General features: G+C 38.9%; 1 pseudogene; it reads right to left on the bottom strand.

Annotated features, from left to right (window-relative positions):
* Positions 1-21013: 21013 nt before the first annotated feature.
* Positions 21014-21334, bottom strand: LOC144714824 (protein SMALL AUXIN UP-REGULATED RNA 16 pseudogene; annotated as a pseudogene).
* Positions 21335-21902: the final 568 nt, after the last annotated feature.

Genomic DNA, 21902 nt, shown 5'->3' with positions numbered 1-21902 from the left:
AAATGATCCAGATTCAATCTACGCATTACAATAATTTTCTCTTTCTTATAGGTGACAGATCAACGACGCGCACCAACATGGACCAATGAAGGAAGACCAAGTAGAGATCGGAGCTGACGTGGACTTGGCTGACTAGGATGTCGACCATAGGGGCAAGGACATCTTCTTCTACCTCTGGTCGTCATTTTTGTTGCCGGCGACCAATTTTTGACGACGAGAAAGCACATCTCAACTCGATCGCTGCCGGAAAAAAGTGGGGAATGGTCCCACATGGATGATGAAGCTTCTCGGAGCCCTTCTCACCTATAAAACTCCCACCTTCCTACCTGGAATAGAATCTTTCTCACTGCATTCAAATCTGAACATTGAAAATAAAAATGAGGGACGGGAAGATCATTCTTCTTCTTTTTATTTTCTTTCGATTCTCTTAGTCATTGGTGGTGATAAGGGCTGTGATTTGAAGAGAGTGTTAGAAGAAGAGAAGAATTAAGTGGCTAACATGGAAGAAGACGCAACCGATCTTGGAGGTCCAGAGCCAATGGAAACCAACCATTCGACATCCAGATCTGGTACGCGGCAACATTTATCCATATACCTTACAATTTCTTGAATGAAAATGAGGGAATATGAAAACATCAACTAAAAAAGTTGTACAAAAAATATGCACTTTCTTCTCTTGTGGATTTCATCAACCATTTGATCTGTGTTGCTGCCCAAACATATTTAATTGATTTTTCTTAATCATTTTGAATCCAATTAAAATTATTAGCAATACTTAATAAAATATAGGAGGTTATTGATAATCTCAAATTTTGGGGTTTTAATTTGTCGTTGGTAATTGAGATTATTCAATAAAGATTATATTTAACTGTACTTTAAAATACTTAGGTAGTGATGAGTACGGATTGTCTTCACAGGGAACAATGATTAAGGGATTAATTTTGTATGCTAATGATGATGAGCGAGAGGATAGATGAAGACCAGATTCGAGGAGATGAGCTAGTGATATCGATTAAAAAAATACGTAAGTTATATATTAATTTAACATAAAGAAGAGAGTAAGTGAATGTGATGTACATGGTGATGAACGACGGTATGAGCGAGAATAGTGGTAGGGTGTGGAGTATTACGATGGCAAGGATAGAGAGAAGAGAGAAAAGAGTGAAATATAAGTGAACATACGATGATAAACCCTAATTACGTCAACTTATGGTGTCGGGAACGAGACAACGTAAGCCGAAGACACTTACCTCAGATCCTTATTTTCTGCCAGGATAACGGCAATTTACTAGTGCCGGTAAGCTCTCCCTCTTCTCCAATGCTTCTCCCACACACCCAGGACACCAAGAATACTCTTGATGGATCTCAATACTCACTATCTTTCAATCAGCCTACACAAGTAGGAAGCAAGTTCAAGATGAATTTCATAATGGATGGAAAGAGGAGGGGAAGACGAAGCAGTGCTGAAAATTTCAGCACAATCAGAGTTGTAGATCAAAAGTTATGGCCATTTCAAGTTGAAGAAATCCTAGTCCATGAAATTTTCTCTCTCCTCATCATAATCATCATTTTCTGTGCCCGTTGAGAAGTCAAACCGCTCTGTATTCTAGGCTTTTCGTTTTCCCTTGGATGCTTTTCGTATTACGTGCCATGTGTACCTAGGAAGAAGAAAAAGACAAAAGACAGAAAAAAAGAGAAAAAAAGATTAAAACAGTTATTTCTCGAGGCTGACGTGGCGGCGCGTCAGCACACCACGTCACCCTGTTTCTTCTTTTTTTTGTTTTAAGTGAGTGGACGTGAGTGCGCCACATCACCCTGCACCAAAAAACCAAAAATACTTAAAAAATTCATTTTAAATAAAATAAAAGCCCAAAAAACACGTATAAATTTATATATTTTAACTTAGAAAAATCTTATCTTTCCAAATTTAATGTAAAAAAATTCCAAGAAAATCATATTCTGTCTCAAAAATTATATTATTTTAGAATCTTTTGTTAGAAAAATCCCAAAAAATGTAAAAAATTCAGAAAATCATTCTAGAAATAGTTTTAATCATTTTAAGCTTGATAACATGCAAATATGAGTGATTTAATGCAAATATACATGTAAATATGACCATATTAAAGCACTAAACATGCATGTTATCAGTTATACATCTCATTCTATCAATTTACTAGATATTAAAACTGAGAAATCATATTCGTTCGGCATGATAAGCATTATATCACTACACTCCTTCAGTAAGGCATTTCATCAAACACTTCATGTACATACACTTTTCAAACATTCACTTTGAATTTTTAACCATAAATAAACTCCGAAATTTTTTATAAAAATTACCTAAATTCTCCAATTTATATTTAATTTCAATATACAATTTTTGAGCTGAAAATAAAATCAAACGACAAAATTCTCTTTGTAAAAACATAAATAAGTGATTTCTACAAGTCATTTAAACAAAAACCTAGTGGTGTTTGCTATCTTCTCCAATTGCTTCCTTGATTTTAATCATCTCTCTCTTATTTTTACTCCCTAAATTTATTCTTATATTCCACCTAACATGTTCAGAGAATCCATCCATATTTTACTATTTGGAATTTATACAATAAATAATAAAATTTCTTATTAGTATTATCATCGCGGAATCTCTCATCCCTACCTCCGAACTCACTATTTAATTCTATCTCTAAGATCCAATCCCTAAGGAGATGACCTTACTCTCTGCTATATGTCTTTGAGTGAGATTACTAATTAAAAATTATTTGATTGAAGTGAGAGTAATAACAACGACATTAATACACACCATTTTTGCTTTATCAGGTGGATTTGAGGAAGGCTTGGAGTTGCACTATAGGGATGATTAGTAGATCAATAATGCATACATATCGTTAGACAGCTGAGACGAAGAGTACCTCCCATAACCAACACCATCATGCTGTCCTAGTGTGGATTTGCTTCCCTGCCCTTCGACTCCATTTTTTCATGCACAATTCCCTTGAGTCATTGGCCAACACCGTAGGAATATTTATATGTCTTGGCAAAGACGTACATTTCTTTAATTGCCCTGGATATGCATGCATTTGTATAGAGATTCACCTTTTGGAGACTCTCCATCGTATGATCCTAATTAGGAATGGTGATGAGCTGATCCATCAGCCCATTGTATACGAGAACTTACCAAAATTTCATACACTACACTGTCCTCAGACATACTACCCATACTTGCCACCAAAGGGCGATGGAAGCTACCTCGCCCCCCATAGCAGACTTTCTCCCCCCCTTGCTCTACAATTAGTACATTATAGAGGCAAGAAACAATGCACAAAGCCGTGACCCTAATCAGCATTTGCCTCCTATGGCGTGATCACATCCTAAACCACCATCAAAGGCGAGTGCTCCACCATCCACACCCACTCTACTTTAGCCTCGTGTTGCCTCGAACTCTACCCAACCCTCATCTACAGCTCATCAATGGGTGCTGTCAAGCATCCCAAAACTCTCACTAAGGCCAAAGATGTACCAACTCCTGCCTCTCATTGACACTAAATGCATTTTCCCTTTACACAAATTAGATGGGCTTGATACTAGAGGATGCAATGAGGTAGAGGAGGGTCGACCTAGTCAGGCATACATCTCCACTAGACACACTATGAGTCGCTATCCCCACAAACCTTCTCGTCCTTCCTTACCTAGTACTCAACCATCCTCTATCATTAGTCCCTCATCTCCTCCACCCCTGCCTTCCTGTCCCCTCCCAGCATTTCCTCATTCCCCTCGCCCCTTTGTTGTTAGCCCTACCATGCATTCTCCCTTACACCCCCTTCCCTCCTCCCCTTTTGACTAACCTTCTCACACATCCGCCCTCACACCCCCCACTTCTGTATCCACCGGAACTAACCCCACTTTTGTTTTTCTCACTTGATGTCCATCCATCCCATGTACCATTTACTTGGGAAGAATGCTAGACTGATCATCAAGCCTCTCTCACTTCCTGTACTAGTGAGGATACTCATGAGGATACTAGTGGAATCGTCTCCATGGGCCAGGAGGAGGATGTCAAATCTATATTTGAGGGCTTTGATATTGACACATCCCTTATGGATACCACTCGGATAACCCCCCTTTATGTGGCATCTATAACACACAATCACGGGTGTGTTATTCAAGCTAATAGCTTTTATGATTCCAAGTCTTACTTGGAATTATAGAGGGATTGATAACCCTCACACTCAGTCACATCGCCTTTCACTCATCAATACACACAAACTAGGAATAGTTGGGCTTATTGAATCAATGGTTAGATTTGACAAAATACATTCCATTATGAGGAAACTCGGAATGGATCTTGCCTACTGTGACTCCTCGAATAGGCTCTATGATGGATCGTGCCAGCCCACTCCATCAGAGATGTCTTTGGAGCTACCATCGTCATCATTGACGGCCCGGCGGTTTGCGTCCAGCCCGACTGGCACGCCAAGGCGCAAGTGAAGACACCCAGGCTCAAATACCCCAAGTAAAGCACGTCCGCTTATTCAACCGTTTTGATTTTTGTTGGCACATATTTGTTACGATTCATCATTTTTATCGCGTTCATCGTGTTTACATTCATCATGATCATACTCGTATTCGTATCATTTTCGTGTCCCTTTGTATGCATCATAGTGTCATTTTCTTTATTTTAGTTTTTAAGGGGCCCCTATGTATAAGGGCATGGTGGGTGCCCTTACCAGTCAGACTTGGGATTTCATTTGTTCGGAAATATTGTGCAAACCCTTGGTCTCACGAAGGAAGAAGAAGGGAGACGCAGAAGGAGAAGAGAAGAGAAAGGGAAGGAAGAAAAATGCCGTCGGCCACCACCATCCCCCTCTTCGTCACCTCCAATCACCGACGACCGCTTGTGAATGAACCGCGCATCACCAGTCACCGCACGACGCCATCGCCCAGGTCTTTGTTGGGACATATTGCACAACCGTGGGGCACCAGTGCACCGCCAGTCTCCGAATGCGGTGGTCGCGTCTACCCTACGGTCAATGAAAATGTACCATTTGGGTCTTTGCACCGTGGGGACATCAAGCGTGGTGTTCGTGGGTCGTAGGCAACAGGGGCCATCGAGGTGGTGTTCGAACCCACAACGAATGCGGCTTGTCTGTGAGAAGAGGTAGCAGTGATCATGGTTGTTGGGACAGGGGCCACCGCCGTCGTGGCAGCAGGTCACGACTAGAAGTCACAAAAATCACAATCTTGGCGGCGTTCAACACAATGTCGACTGTAGGCGATCAAGGCTATGTCTTGGTTGGAAGCGGCTGAGCTGGGTGGTCATGGACAAACCAGAATGGCGATGACAACAGATGATGGCATTAGTGACCTTCTGGACATGGCGACACATGGGGATCCCGGAGATCGTTATTGATAATGGGCAAGCACAATGTTAGCAAGCAACAGCTGTGGCTGTTCTTTTGGTGGCGGTATGGTCTTTGCAGCGGTGAAGTGCAACGCCGGTGATGTAGATCGACCTTCATTGTCCTTCAAGTTACTCTAGTAAAGCCAGAAAATCTCCATGGAGGAGAGGGAGGGAACCCCAATGTGAAGAGTAAACTCAATTTTCAACAATGAATTCCAATTGATCTTGGGACATACCATCCTTTAAATAGGTAAGGGTGGTTGCCCTAATGGGCCAACTTAGGGGAAATGTCCAAAGAAAGACATTCCCCTAATGATCCAAATGAAATTCAAAAACAAGAAAAGATGACAGAGCCCAAAACACGGGGGCCCACAAAATCCATAAACACAAAATGCAAAAGTGAACGAACTATCAGGATTGATCGTCAAGCCGTGTACTTGAAACTCGGGTTCTTCGCATCGGCTCGTGCTCTGCGATGCAGCTGTTGGCGAGCTGGGGCTTGGTCTTCCTGATAGTCCTCCATCAGAAAGTATGTCAACCTACAAACGAGGGGGGCCTAGAGATCAAGCACCCTCAAGACGTCCAAGACATGCTTGAAAACAAGGTTGTAAGGCATATGTGTACCACGAGCTCCCTACTAGGGTACTTCATACCGGCCAAGTAAAGCGAGTGGGCTCACCATGCGTACCATTGTGACCCGTTGTCACGTTAACCAAGGCACAATTAGTGTTTGATATGATACTTGGCTTGTCGATACCCTCTTAACTTGCCACCCTAGCTTTGTCCACCATCGCCTTCTTTTGACTGTGGCTTAGTTGCTAACGGGGAACATGAGACTCCTATGGGAACAACATGGACTTCCATTAGACTCCTTACTAGAGGCTATGTCCACTACAATAATGACCTCCCCAGATTGCCCTATATGGACACTCACGCTTGATGAGAAATTTTCCTGTCGTTCCTCTTGAAACAACTTCCAAGATAGATTCCTTGCATAGACCTGGGGTCAATGCATATGGCACTCGGTGATTATCACCCGCGACTCATTCTTCCTTTGGAGATTCATGCACTCTTGCCTCCTACTAATGATCAAGTGACTCACATTGGTCACTCCATTAGTTCGCGCTGCCATTGTTGCCTCGTCTCTCCTCAAGTTGAGACTATAAAATACCTGTTCTTCTATTGTGATATTGCAACAGAATGCTGGGGCCACATACTCTAACACCACTAGAGTGTTTTGATAAGATCTTTATCTTGTCAACACACTCTAAGCTTTTCCCTTATCTACACATCACCATAGCATATTTAGCTTAGGGGATATGGAAAGGGAAAAATTCTTCTCATTTTGTAGGGTGTACCATGAGTGTACTACGGAGAACTCATTTTGTAGGGTTTCATTTTGTAGATGTCTTGTGATGCGTCAAGCAATGGCTACTAAGAACTCATCACCTAATACTACACATTGCCTGATGCTCACTACCTACGTGTGACATCCTTTGGACTTAGGAAATCCTGGTTGCTTTGATCCGCATCACCACCTTGCTACAGATTGTACATTGGCATCCACCGCCAAAGGGCTCTCTAAAGTGCAACACCAATGGTGCATCCAAAAGAAACCCTGGCCCAACCATTCGAACTAGTATCCTTCAATATCACACAAGGAGTATCATTTTTGCTTTCTCACATTTATATAGAGTTAAAACTAATACAACAACTGAGGTTATGGTGGTACATGATGGCTTGTTCCTTTGTGAGGAGTGCAACCTTAACATTATCATCATAGAATCAGAATAACAATTATTGGTCGATATGCTCTGTGTAGGCTCATGCTCCTAGTGGCGTCTCCAAAGAGTATGACAGGAAGTCATGTGGGTGTGATGTGTGTAGGGAACGACAAACGTCATCCATCATGTCACACGTCACCGTGACGAAAACATGACAGATGACGTGACGGTGACGAATTTCAGGGGTAGTGGCGGTGACGGTGACAGTGATGCATGAGGAGGTTTACATGACGATGATGTGATGGAAACATGCTGCCCTAGACGTGTGACATGATGAAATGTCCGTCACGGATGATGGCCACGACGTGTTTTTAATGCAATTTAATAGTTAATTTAATGACTCACAATTATGAATATAATGAATTTAATAAATTAATATATTGATGGAAAAATTACGAATTTAGTGTCTTTTGTTTCAGTATAGTGTGATAATTAAATTATTGACGTAAAATTGTGAGTATAATTAATTTCTTGATGGAAAAAATAAAGATTCAGTGAGGTTTTTATTGAAAACAATTAAATAATTATTAGATTGAATGTGAAATTATGACTATAATAATTAATTTATTGATGAAAAAATTAAGATTTTTATTGAATTTTTAAAATACATTTTAGTAATTAATTTGTTGGCGGAAAATGTGTACAAATAATTTATTAATTAACTTCTTGATGGAGAAATTAAGAATTTAGTGACACATTTTTAAATACACTCCAATAATTAGTCTACGGAAGGAAAATTATAAATATAATTAATTGATTAATTACTGTCTCTCTGAAAAATTAAATTAAGGATTTATAGACTTGATTTTAATTACATTTTTAAAAAGTAATTTCATGACAGAAATTCATGAATATAATAAATGTAATAATTAATTTCTTGACGGAAAAATATTGATTTAGGGTGATTTTTTAATACATTTTAATAATTAATTTATTGACTAGTGTATGTCGTCGTCTCCGTCAACCTTTATCAACAACATTAATGTACGCCATTTTTTGCAAAAGATCTTTTACATGATTTGGAAGCCAAATGTATAGAGATAAAACAATCCGAAAATCATGCACTCGACAACCATACGCTTGGAAACTCTCTTGTCCTGGCAGCAGCAGCAAAGGGCAGCGAAGTTGGGGACCTAAAATGAAAGTAATTGTTTGATTTTAAGTGATGGTGACGCCGGTTAAATCAAAATTTTTGCTTTGTACTTTTTTTATCTTACATGCTAAACACGTTGATCTTTGGCTGTGAGATCCTTCGATTTGCCGTCCTCCACATCCTGCGAAAGAGGACATCTCAGTAGATGAAGAAAAACTTAGACGATTCAATTGGCATTTGAATCAGCCAAGAATTGATTTGGGTTTGAATTGGCTTCATAAAAAAAAAAATTTCATGTACAATCATGCATAAACAAACTCACCGGGCACGCCATTTTAGGAACATCATGCCATTGATGGTGAAATTCCCATGAAACAAATTCCAGAGATATGGTAGCAATAAGTTTAGACAAGTATAAATCATGGGAGACTTTTTTTTTCCAAACTTTGTTTCTGATTGAATCTCAGGAAATTGAAAAACAATAGCATAAAAAAATTCAAGACATAAAACACAGAAAACCCAATAAAATCAACCCAAAGAAACCCAAATCTGAAAGCTAGGCTGCGGCTGCGGTTGTTATCAAATGCAGATTGACAACAAATTGAGATGCCAAAAACAATTTTTAATGTGCAATTTAATCAAATAAAAGTGAAAATCGAGTAATCATTCACAACCCATTGGTACTTGAACTGGTTCAGCCCCAACCAGTGTGTAGGAACATTGAGTAAAAAGTGAGAGAGTGTGAATGTAAAGTTACAAAACATCAGAAATTAAATAGGTCTGACTTCTGGCCCGTTATGGGGAGTGGAACCCAGATATCGAAACATTAAAGTAAACAGTTGATTTTTTTAAGAAAATGAATATTAATGTACTGATTGAGAAACTCAAAGTGGATTGTGAGTTAGTTTAGTTTTCATGAAGAAGGTACCTATGCTCGGATAAGGACAAAAGACATCGATCGGGCTAGAAGAATGGAAGAGACATTTTTATTAATGACGATCACCAGATCTGCCAAAAAATTGTCCAAAATAATTACCTTAGAAGTTTGGACCGATAGAAGTAAATTAAGAGTAATGATACACTAGTCTTCATCGTCAGAAAAGGCATTTGCCCTATCTCCATCACACAGCTGAGCATTCTGGACACGTAACCAACACTTGACTGTGACCAGGAGCTCGATGCTTTCAGTTGTAAGACGTGCCCGCTTGAAAGTGACAACTGCACGTCCTGCGGAGAATAAACTTTTTGTTGGGGCACTGGTTGCACATACTGAGAGAAACTCTTGTGCACGGGTAGAAAGTCGAGGGTAGGTTCGTGCGCCTTTGCGTGCCCACCATCCCAGTGCTTTCTCTGTGTCCTTCCTCTTCGTTGATTGTAGATACGTCTCCAATTCCTCGGCTGCATTTGGTACTCGTCATTCCTTCTCCCTAGCTGGCGCTACACCATCAATGAGTTTTGTGAGCCAGTCATCATCCTTGGGGTCATTATCAATTATGTCTTGCTCACCATGTAGGGGCATAAGTCGGTGGACAAATGCCAATGCATCCTGAATGCCACTAGGATTGAGTGATGCTCCCTTGTTGAAAGTGTCAAGAATTGGTGCTGTTGTTGTCGCACGATTCTTCGAAATCATCTTCTCATATTTCAACATCTTACACTTCATGCTCTCACAAGCTTTACGGATAGATACAATTTGAACAACGGTCATCCTTCTTCCCGATGTGAATATTGTACACATATCGAACTTGAGCAAGATTGTGTCGATATGTCGCATCAGTGCCCTCAAGATGGGAATCACTTCTACGACTCTCACTATATTCGAGCTACTAACATAGTTTGTCATCCTATAAAATGACCCTCCAATGTCCTTGAAGTCTGCCAACATTTTCCACTCTTCATGTGAGAGTCTCATGTTCTTATCTGTTACCGAGAAGATTTGTAAAGCCATAAAATTTACGACTTCTTGCTTCTCCAATGTGACATGCAACATGTCATGCGTATTGTTTCACCGCGTTGGGCAGTCTAATGGGATTTGGTTGTGATTCTTCGGCATGTCTTTGCACTTCTTCACGTACTGTTGTTGTCGTTGTGTCAATGCTTGGATGCTTGTCACTAAGTGCCTAAGACGGGCAATCGCGTCCCACAGGATAAGGCCATTATAATGAATGACCATTTCTGCATGACTTGCCGTAGCCTCCCACATGGCGTCCAAGTCATCTATATCAGCGTTGTAATCAGGATCATATACTGCGTCCGCTGCGCAGTTGTTCGCAGTCCTAGGAGGAGATGTGTTCACCGATACACGTAATGATTTCAATGCAGCCTGGACGATGATGTTTAGCACGTGGGCAGCGTAGGGACATGTCGGTCCTCTGTGACATGGTCATTCACCAGCTTGAGTTCCTTTGCGAGCAGTGTTATCATCTGCCCGTTACTTGACGCGTTGTCCGTAGTGATAGATCCAACCTGCACGCTGAAAAGGTTAGTTTTGCAATAAGGTAGTACAAACCAAAATGAAGCCATAAGGGATTTCGCCGAGCTTCGTCTTCAATTCGAAGTCTTCCAATGCTTGAAGTACTATTGTGCTCATATTCTCGCCATCGTGCTTCTCCACTAGCGCATGTATAGCAAGTACACATTCACATATTTCCCAACGGATGTTTAACCAATGAATCGTGATGCTAATAAGACCGCACAAATTCTCAGCGGTCCACGCGTCCACCATCAGTGAGACCCTGGGGACATTTGCCAATAACTCTATGAGCCTCCCCTTCATGGTTCCGTGTAGCTTAAGCGTTGCAGCCTTTATTGCCTTCGAACCTGGCAGGTCAATTGTCATCTCCGCAGCATACTTCCACATAATCTTGAACCCCACATTGTCCACGATGGCCCATGGGGAGTCCATGAGGCAAACAAACTGTGCTATGATCTCCTTTGTCTTCTCCAACATCTTCGTGACGACACCACCCTGACCGTACGCCTCAGCTATTGTTCGTTGATTGAGATTAGTGCCCTTCAGCTTGTTCTATACTCTGCTATGACTGAACTCCAAGTGCCTCCAGAATATGTTTGGCTACCCGTCTTTTTGTCACTTCAACCTATTCTACAGTGGGTCAACTTTTTGGTCATGACATAGTCGGCACACCCGTATGCCTGACCCAACCTCCATGAAATATCGCAATATTTCATCCTTCCCTTTGCGTTTGGGACATGACGGCTCTACCACTGGTAGAGGGCTTTCTTGAAGATCCTCCTCTGATGACTCTACTGCCAAGTCAACACACATGTCGCCAATTGGAGTTTCCATCAGCGACTGTGTCGTGAAGAGTAGGTGAAAATTCTCATTTAGTCAAATTCAAAAATTAAATCACTCAATGGATAAATCTCGATGAAAGTAACAAAAAGATACTATGAACATTAGAAACAACTCATGCAACTATTAGAGCTACGTCATTGTCACATGAGAAAATCACTTAGACTCTGAATATATGAAGAGCGTAACCATCATTCTAAACTCAAAAGGAATCAGAAAAATGAAAACGTGTAAATAATGACTGGTTAAAGATCACAAAATAGACATCAGAAATATGAAGCTGTGCGTAATTATTGCCTTCAAGCGTACCTCGTTTATGGGGCACCCAAAGTTTGACATTGAAACGTTCGTACTACAAATGGCAACTCGAACAGAATGTCAGAATTTTTGATCTTTGAATGACCTCCCCTTCCTTGATGAGATTGGTAGACAGATGGATATCTGGATTGGAGGAGTGAGAAACAAACGTAAATTAATTAATATTTCTGAAGCTAAATCGGTATACATGAAGATAGAAAAAGAGACTAAAACATAGGAAGGAAAACAAAAAAGATGTATGTAGCCAGACAACTAAATTCAAAAAGAAGTGACAAAGATAGTAAAATAGAGACATTGAAATAAGAAGATAGAGAAATAGATGGAGTAGAGAGGGATGGAGGTAGGGAGATAGAGAAATAGAGAGAGTAGAGGGGGATGGAGATAGGGAGATAGAGAATTTGAGATAGGAAGATAGAGAAATTGAGACCGGAGAGTGATAGAGATAGGGAGATAGAGAAATTGAAATAGGGAGATAGCGAGGTAGGGAGAGTGGAGAGTGATCGAGATAGGGAGATAGAGAAATTGAGATAGGGAGATAGAGAAATAGGGAGAGCAGAGAGGGATGGAGATAGGGAGATAGAGAATTTAAGATAGGGAAATAGAGAAATAGGGAGATCAGAGAGAGATTGAGATAGGGAGATAAAGAAATTGAGATAGGGAGATAGAGAAATAGGGAGAGCAGCGAGTGATCGAGATAGGGAGATAGAGAATTTGAGATAAGGAGATAGGGAGATAGAGAAGTGGGAGAGCAGGGAGTGATCGAGATAGGGAGATAGAGAAATTGAGATAGGGAGATAGAGAAATAGGAAGATGGAGTATTTGAGATAGGGAGATAGAGAAATTGAGATAGGAAGATAGAGAAATAGGGAGAGCAGAGAGTGATTGAGATGGGGAGAAAGAGAAATTGAGATAGGGAGATAGATAAGTAGGGATAGCAGCGAGCGATGGAGATAGGGAGATAGAGAATTTGAGATAGGGAGATGGAGAAATAGGGAGAGCAGAGTGCGATCGACATAGGGAAACAGAGAAATTGAGATAGAGATATAGAGAATTCGAGATAGGGAGATAGAGAAATTGGGAGAGCAGAGAGGGATGGAGATAGGGAGATAGAGAGATAGAAATAAGGAGAGAGCGAGAGTGAGAGGAGAGAGTGATAAAGATAGGGAGATAGAGAGATTGAATTAGGGAGAAAGAGAAATAGGGAGATTCAATGTAGCCAGCATTTCAAACGTGGATCAACTTCAAAATATCATCATTTGCCAAAAAAAATGGAGAATCAACGGAGAAGATGACTTACTGCTTGACAGAGAAGATCTGATGGAGAATCACTAGAGAAGACGACGGAGAAAATCCTCTTGGTGGAAGTGGTCCCCGACTGACGGAGAATCACTGGAGAAGAAGGAAGTCAAAGAGGAGCTCCCCTTGGAAAAAAACTCTCTCGACCTGGCAAGAGTGTTCGACCGGGCATGAGCTCGACGGAAAATCTCGCTACCTCCATGTTTCTATCTCGCTATCTCGCTATCGATGGAGACATCGACCAGATGGGGAATCCAGAGGAGGCAAGCTCTTAGAAGTTAAAACTTCCAATTTAGAAATTATTTTCCGTCACGGTGATGCCGTCACGATGATGGTGACGTGACAGGATGACACCGGAGGGACGCGTGACAGGTATGTGCCGGTTTTTTTGTAAAACCTGGGACACATGACATGATTGTGACGTGACGAACATATCGTCACATCATCGTCCGTCACTAGTCATCCTCCATTCCGTCACGTCCGAGACGTCATGTCCCGGATGTGCCATTCCCTAGACATGTGCTTGACTAACATTCGTCACCAGGTGCGAGAGGGGATCCAAATGGCGGATGCACTTGCCAACTATGCGGTATGGTCCCACACCCCTTCCCTCCATATTGTATGGGAGGATCTTCCTCGGGAGGACAGGGATTGCCATCGTGTCGAGAAACTCATCCTGCAAGCTGTTTGCACACGGCGCACTCTTGTGCTCAACAACCCTAGTGAGTGGCATATTGCGTGGAGCACTAAAGGCGGGCGTGCACGACATCTTACCTAAATTTTGTACCCTTCGCACACCTCTAGGATGATACCTGATGATGGTGTGAAGAATGCACATCCTCCAAGTCTGAGGGACAAGAATGAGCTGTAGGCGATTGAGATCTCCTCCACTACTTGCAACGATATCACTGTTGTATCTTTTTCCATTACGTCATGGGCGTGGGCATGTCGGGTCCGTGTGTAATTGGATATTTATGCTCTCTACACGCCTATAAAGTCTTATAAACACTACACCTTAAATACGTAAAACCCCCTAGGTGGTGTCAGGGCATGGCTGGTTTGGACTACGAGTGCAACCTTTGGGTTGGTCATACTCGGCACCATGTTTTTTCCAAAAATAAAAATAAAACATAAAAATAAAAAATGAGTCTTTGAAAAATTTCCATGCTATCCTTTAAATAAAACATGCCAGTATATTTTTGGATGCTTCTATCTCCTTGGAGACCCTACCCTCTTGATGTGACTAGAATGACCAGAGATCATCCCAAAATATTGGCAGGACTTATTTAGGATAGGACACGGAGATCCAATGTGCCAAGTACTGTGAAAATACATACAGAGGCCAAACACATGGCCTGTAATGACTCATTCGATGAACCAAAATGAAAACGGATTTGATTCCACTCTAGGTGATTTGATCATGTATGGTTTTTTTTGTTTGGGTCACACTTTGATTCATTTTATTATGCTGCACAGGCCATTTTTGGACTATCCATTACAACCTAAGAGACCCAATCAAACTTAGGTCGTGTATCCGCTTCTTCATGTCATGTGGCACTGTCTTGGTTTACTATTATAGGTGTGTAACCTGTAGAAGATTCTACGTCAATGTGGTTTTTAAGATCAATGGACTAATTTTATTATATTTTTTATATCGAATATCATATATCTGAATAAGCCCTGTTATTGATGTAAAATCAATGTTTTACCATTTGATCACATTTATAGGGGAATACACTTAAGGAGAGAAGGGACAAGAAGGATGTGCACCTAAAAAATTCTATCTTGAGTGAAAAGTATTGGGGCTTTATATACTTTATAATTAATGAGTTTTCTTCATTAAAACCCTTAAAAATTTAATCATATTTTCAAAATTCTAAAACTCCACTTGCGTGTGACTGTCGAGGCCTATGAATCAATCTAGTTAATGAATCTAATGGTTCATTGACCTTTATTGAAAAAAATTAAAAATTTTCAATATTAATAGATAAATCAATTACTCAAAGATCAATTTAACCCAATTGATAGGTTGAGTTTACAGCTCATAGAATGCTGAGCTACACATGCTTTAGATGATGCAAAGGAGTATATCAACTTTCTCCTGGAAGTTACACATGCTTTACACATGCTGAGCTACACATGCTTTACACATGCTTTCCAAATATGACTTATGGTATGATAAACTATCAAACCCTTAGGACTGATGCACTAAAAAATCATCTAAGAACTCTTTTCAGACACTCACTGCCTTGGACAAGGACTTCCTCACGTTGTCTTCCTTAATCTCTTCTTACTCTTAGAAAAGATGATCCAATCTCAACCCCTTTATAATTTTTGTGAACGTCTTGCTTCATTCAAGCTAAGATGATTTTGAAATCCATTAACATAAACTCATAGTTTATACTCGAAACACAGTTGCCCATCCACATGACGTCAAAACTCATAGTTTATAGTGAAAACATATAGTTTAAAGTCAAAACACAGCTGCCCTGTGCGTTCATACCAATGGCTACATGATCTGACATAGTCATCATATAACTAGGACTAGATAGTTGATAATCACAAAGAACATGTTGATTTTGATAGTAACTTCACATATTTATGTCTTTATTTTCATGAAAATGATCATAAAGTGCATGTTCTTAAACTATAAAATGATTTACACAATTTTTTATGATGAATTTCAAATTTTCTGGATTTTTTTGATTTCAACATAATAATCAGTCATTAACTTCATAAAAAATATTTTTATAAGACTTATCTAAATATTTCGAGGAGTGTATTATGTTTCTATAATGAATTTATGCCTTTTCATATATTTATGGTATTTTTATGGAATTTTCTAACATTAAATTCATAAATAAAGTAATTTTATGAGTCATAAAATACTTTTTAGATTTATTTAGACATTTGAGGGGAGTAATATATATATATATATATTTGTTGTTAAATTCTGATTTTTGAAAAAAATTTGAGACATTAAATTCAGAAAAAAATTAATTTAATATGTCCTATAGTATATTTTAAATTTATTTTAATATTTCAAAGAAAATTTGACTTTTATCTGTCATCCTAAAATTTGTGGTATGCTGGGAATTGACTGCATGGATGGAGGTGAGAGAAAGTTGGATGACTCAGATTTCAACAACTTGAAATAAAGATATCTAAAAATCCATAAGGAGTTTTAAGTTGAAAATTCGAGGGTAACTCAGGTAGACTAGGTTTACTCCTCTATCCCTCCACCATCTCATATGTACATACCAACCCCCCTATCCATAAAAAACATGCTTGGATTTTATTTCAAACTACGATTACCAGATTAATTTTTGTTCAATTCTTTTTTTCGGTAGGTAATAAGTCCAAATTTTGCGGTTTTATGTCATTTTTATAATTCAGACCTAACAAACAGTACTTGTAAAAATTTCCACTTAAATAATCCATAATTAATATAGGGCAAGGGGTCGATCCACAGAGAGGCAGAAATTTAATTTCAGAGTTTTTCTTAATCTTGAAATGAAGAAAATGAGTTTGAAAATGAGAGAGATAATTTTTAAGATTTTATGAATTTTTAGTTAATTTATATAATTTTGTATGTTTAAATTGAAGAAAGAATACAAGGAAAAACATTAAAAATATTTTACACTATTTTTCCTAATTTTAATTAACAACAGAAATTGAAAATAAATATCTTTTGAATTTTATCGAATTTAATTTTTACCAAAAACCACTAAAAATATTAAATACGAGAGTTAGAGATTATTTAAGAATTTGTTTAGATGTTCAAATCACTGGAAATTGATTGTATGAATTTTGGGATTTTCCAGAGTTTTTTGGAAAATTTAAATGCATAAAATAGTTTATCCTAATGTTTCATGATTTTTTTCTGAATTTTTAATAATTTTAAAATGCAGAAAATAAGGAAAATACCTGCTCCGGTGATGGCGCCCGTGGGTGACGGGCGGCGGGGAGAGGCGGCAGGCGGTGGCGGCGTCAACGGTGGATCTGTTTTCGCATTTGGGTCGACGGGCTCAATCCTGGTCCATTTAGGCTGGTCTTAGTGGGTCACCCACTAAAGATCAGCCCACCAAGTCATTACTTAGCCAAATGAGTGAGCCCAATTGGGCTTGGTCCAATAGGGTCAGGACTTGGCCAATTTGGCTAACTCCTGCACAAGGCAATCCTGTGCCCTGCGGTCACGCATGTTGCCCGCGTGCAGACCGGCGGGCAGAGGGGTGTCCCTGCCGCACAAGTGCCACATAGCACCGCACGACACCGCACGGCATGACGACGGCAACAGGGGGGAAATTGAGCTTTTTAAAGGATAAAACTGACTTTTTAATGGGATGTTTTGTGAGATTTGAAATGGATATGATAGAGTATCTTGGGAGAGATAGGAATGGATTTGAGATAAAGAAAGAAATGAGTTTAAAGAGAGAAAATGACTGAAATGAAGAGGTAGAGAGAGAAAATGAAGAGAGGTTACAACGAGAGTTTGAGATGGAAATTAAATGTGAAAATGAAGGAGATTTTTATGAAATTTAAAGGAGATGAACTAGGGATATGGATGAAGGTCTAGAGAGAAAAAAATTATATTCTAGAGATGGAAAGCAGTGAAAATGAATATTTAGATAGAGAAAATGATGATTTTAAAGGGGAAATGGATAGATAATGATGGCAAAATGGAGATCTAGGTTCCTAAAACCTCATTCCAAGTCTGGTGAGTCCTCAATGCTTCCTCTCAAGTCAGGATCTTTATATTTCTGTAGGATCAGGAGTTTTCCAGTGCAAAGAAGAGACAATATTTTTTTTAATTAGCAAAATACACGGTGCCGGGTACGTCCAACCTTCCGGTTGTGCCTGTAGACTGATACAGCCGTGCCCGGATGCCACCCAAGGGGGATTTATATATGAAGTGGAATCTCAAAAGAAGAGATGAGATTGAATCAAAACTTCAACAAACTTACAACCTGGATTCTGAAAAATGCCTTGTCCTGCTGGCCAGCCACTTGCTAGAGTACATCCAGAATGAGGGGAAATGAGGGAGAAAAGGAGTATTTATACACAAGAAGAATTACTAAAATGCCCCTTTAGGTATTTTCTATTATCTTTTCTTGCCATTTTGCCTCTTTTTCTCCATGGTTTGAGAGCTTCCCCTTGTGATCTTCAGCCTCATTCTTGTAAGGTTTTTGAGAGCCCAATTGCCAGGTCAGGTAGTGGCCCATCCTCCTCAGATTTCTCTTTTGAAGGTCCACAACTCCACTTGATCCTTTCAAGCCCCTTTGTAGAATCACAAAGCTCCCAAAAATTCTCTAATGCTCTAGAATTGTGCCTTATGATTCCAATAAATTTCTGCACAATTTGAACTATAAAATACTCATCAGTAACCAAACTGCTTGACTTTAGAGAATTCTAGGAAGTTAGTGAAAAATAACCATAATGTGCAAAAAAATTAGAATTTATAGCTTGTGCATAACTATCTAGTTAATTCAAATAATAACATGATAAATTCTGGAATAACAATACAAAAAATCATCTAAAATTTTTTTGAATATCCATTCATTTATCATGTTATCAGTAGGTTCTTGCATTCCAAGAGTAAATAGTTAAAGGAATTACAATAATATTAAGAATCATGAAGAGAAAGCACCACTCCGCATGTTGGGCTTGTGATATTAAGGTTAGTGTGGTAGCTGTCTCTTTAAAACTTACATCTTCATTCTTTTTCCTAGGCTATCCCATCCATAGCCAAGGTTTTTCATCATCACACTAAAATTCTTTTCTAAATTTTGTTCAAATTATTTTATAAAATTTGAAAAATTAGGCTAATAATGGAATTATTTTCTCATCATTTTATAGTCTTTTAAATTAATCTTGATAAGTTAATATTTTTTAGTTCAATTTAACTATTTAAAAAATATAAAATGATTACAAATATAAATTACTCTTAAAATTCATTTATTTAATAGTTTATCATTGGGTACTTGACACTTACCTTGTGCTGTTAGGAAAATTATAATGAAGAAACCTCAAATGACCTAAATTAAGCCCAATTTTATGTTTATCAATAATGCTTTTATATATTGGTATTTGATGCCCTTCTCAAGTATCCTTTGAGTAAGTGTAATTAGAAGAACATATTTTAAAATAGTGATCTTCGTATGATGATCTCGTCATAATTCACTTAGTCAGATCATGTATTCAAGGCACCATTATAAGAGTCACATGTGCGTTACATGAATATATTTGATTGGCCAGACAACCACCTATATTTCCACCATTAATGAAAACTTATATACATGATTCTCTGTCTTCGGTTTACAGGTAGATATAATAAATATCAAAATTAGGTGGGCTTGATATTGGCCAATTATTTATCAGATGAAAATTTAAAATGATAGAACACTAAAAAGGTTTTAGAGAAATTAATCAAATCTGAGAAATAATATGGCTACTTTTTAATCATTACAGGAGAAAATGATGCTCCACGTGACTTAATAAATATAAAATAATTTATTGTTTTTCCTTTTATGAGAATAAAGTTAAGATTCACTATTGGCCACATGCACCAAGATCATGGCATCCTCATATGCTTCATCTCTTTCAACAACATATCATCTCAGAAACTGGAGCAGAACTAATATTCATCATATCTTAATCTTTCACATATTTTTTTCCAACATTTAACACCTTTGTCTCATATCAACCCCCCTTTTCCCTTATTTTGCTACAATCTACATCATTGACTGCTTAGGTAACCTTTAAAATCATCGAAATAAACCTTGAACTTTGAAATTATATCCCTTTGACTTGTAGATGATCAACTTTGTTAAAAAATAGGAAAAATAAAATAAACTAGATTAAAAGTAAAGTAGTAGATGATATTAAGATTGTAAAATCTTACCTTGCCCTATTATGTTCACAGAAAATAACATATAATGAATTGAACTTCGAAAGAGAGGCACATCAGACTGTCCTAACCCATTTATTTAATGTATACATAAATTATATTTGATGTATCGTAAAATATAAATGTTATATGTAGACCTTTCCCATGCTTTAATCCAATTTGAAGATTCGATCAGAATATTTTTTATTATGATCACGTACACTGCAGTCAGTCGACCATTTTTTTATATAATGGATTGTAAATTTTTTTTTATATAATGGATAGTGTAAGAATGTGAAAATTATGGTATATTTATTATGTTTATACATCTGTCCACGTTCTTTTGTTTGAGAGGAATGGACTATTTGAAAAGGAGACTGGTAGAAGGATTCAAAAAGAGAAGGCAAGTTTGACGTGATCTCAAAATTGGATTTTATGAAAACAGCTATTCAGTTGTGGGCCTGCTGATGGGAAACCAGTCTCCGCGTGTTAACCTCTTAGACGATAAATCAGACGACAGCACGCCACACAGAGAAATAACTACACTTATGTTGATGCCCATGTTCTTCCATCGTATTTGAGAAACACCAAGATACGAATAAAAGGCGCGGTCTTTTGGAAAACCCATTGTAATTCTGGGATTTCATCCGCTCCATCGTCTTTCCAGATGCAGCAGAACAAGTTGAAGAACAAGGTACAGAAAGAAAAAAGACAGATAAATGGAGAGAGATATAGAGATAGAAAAAAGAGCAATAGAGAGAGATAAAGAAATGGAAAAAAGGGGTACCGAGAGAGACAAAGATCGAAAAATGAGAAGGATAGAGAAAGATAGAAAAATGTATATATATACATGGATAGATAGAGATATATGTACGGAGAGAGATGGATAGAGAGAGAGAGAGGACATCATCCCCTGCGCGTGTTAGCTGAGGGTGAGGGCAGAGGTGAGAGAGAGAAAGAGGACCTCCTCGCAAGGAAGCGTGAGGCCACCCATTGCGTAATCGAAACCGAACTCCTCCTCTGCACAGCGGAGGAGGAATTGGAACTCGGGAGCGGAGAGGACGGAGATGGGGATGACGTGCCGGGTCCTCGTCTCGCCCACGTAGACGGCGAAGTGACCCTTGGGCACGTCCGACGGTGTTTTGAAGCCCATCTTCCCCCGGCCGGAAGAGCATCTCTTCAGGAGCTGCTTCATCGAGGCCGCTTGCAACATCTTGCTGCTCCCCGTTGCCTTTCTCCACATCTTCTCTGGACCCTTGCTTGTTAAACCCTCAACTCCGCCCTTCTCCCTTAAACGAGACTACAACGAAGAGAGAATGAGAGACTGTAAGCGGTGAATGTCGAGGAGAGGCGCTGTTGTAGTGTTGTATTTAACTTGGAGTGGACTTATGTCCTGGTGTGTGACGTGGTTTTGTGGGCCTATGTAAGACTAAAAAGCGCCCTTCACGGATATTTATTTTTTACCCGTAAGGGGATATTTATTTTTTACGTGTTTATCTCACTATGCATCTATCTATAAGTGTATCGGTCTACAAGTATATCCATCTATCCATATCCACCCATCTACCTATGTTTATTTGTTTGTCAATGTCTATCGCTCCTTCTGTCAGTTTATGTATCCATCTATATGTAAGTCTATCTATCCATTTGTGTGCATCTGTCTATCTATCTATTCATCCATCCATCCATACATCCATCTATCTATTTTCTCCATCGATGTAGGTCTATTAATCTATCATCTATCATCTATATATCATCTAAGTTTATCCATCTACCGATGTATATATCTGTTTCTGTGAGCTTGTCTATTT

Source organism: Wolffia australiana, chromosome 18, assembly GCF_029677425.1.
Source record: "Wolffia australiana isolate 7733 chromosome 18, ASM2967742v1".
Taxonomy (NCBI): Eukaryota; Viridiplantae; Streptophyta; class Magnoliopsida; order Alismatales; family Araceae; genus Wolffia; species Wolffia australiana.
The sequence above is the reverse complement of the archived record's forward strand: the minus strand, read 5'-3'. Positions and strand labels throughout refer to the sequence as shown.